This window comes from Phalaenopsis equestris, unplaced genomic scaffold, assembly GCF_001263595.1.
Source record: "Phalaenopsis equestris unplaced genomic scaffold, ASM126359v1 Scaffold000030, whole genome shotgun sequence".
NCBI lineage: Eukaryota > Viridiplantae > Streptophyta > Magnoliopsida > Asparagales > Orchidaceae > Phalaenopsis > Phalaenopsis equestris.
The window spans coordinates 329,665-330,372 of NW_018164472.1; positions in this window are offsets into that span (position 1 = coordinate 329,665).

Consider the following 708-nt stretch of genomic DNA (forward strand, 5'->3'; position numbering starts at 1 on the left):
ATATATATATATATTGTGTGTCACATGTTTTGTGTCAGTGGTAGAGTAATGATTTAACTTCTTAAAGTTGTATGAAAACCTAACATACACACATATAATAAAAAAATAGTAGGAGCCACTAAGATTTTTAATGTTGAAAAACTCTAGAAAGTGAAAAACCAACAAAGTATGACATAATCAACTATATGATTATGAGTTCATAGGTTAACATTTTTAAATTAAAGAAGATGGAATTAGAGTGTTGATAAATATGTGTAAAATAGTCATCCACCTTTAATAGCTGTAATTGAGTTACAATAAATATAATTTTTGGCAATAAAAGTGATAGCGTATTTCAATGGCTATAGTTGGTTTCTACAAAGCCAGTAGTTAGTAATAAATGTTGTAGTCAGTGGTTGCAATAGCGTTAATTGGTCATAGATGTCATAATTGGATATTGTAATAACGTTAGTTGGTCGTAGAAGTAGAGTGGGAATCCGTACTAGTAGTTGGCTACATTGTCGTAGTTGGTCATATAGATCATTGTTAGTAAATACAGTAGCATCCGTTGGCCATAAAGGGCGTTTTGGGAAGCTGAAATATTAATTGGCTACATAGATTGTAGTGGAACGTTATAACAATAATAATTAGTCATGTAGATTGTAGTTGGTAGTTATAGTAGTAACTGTCCACATAAGGCATAGTGGGTTGTTACAAGACATTAATTTC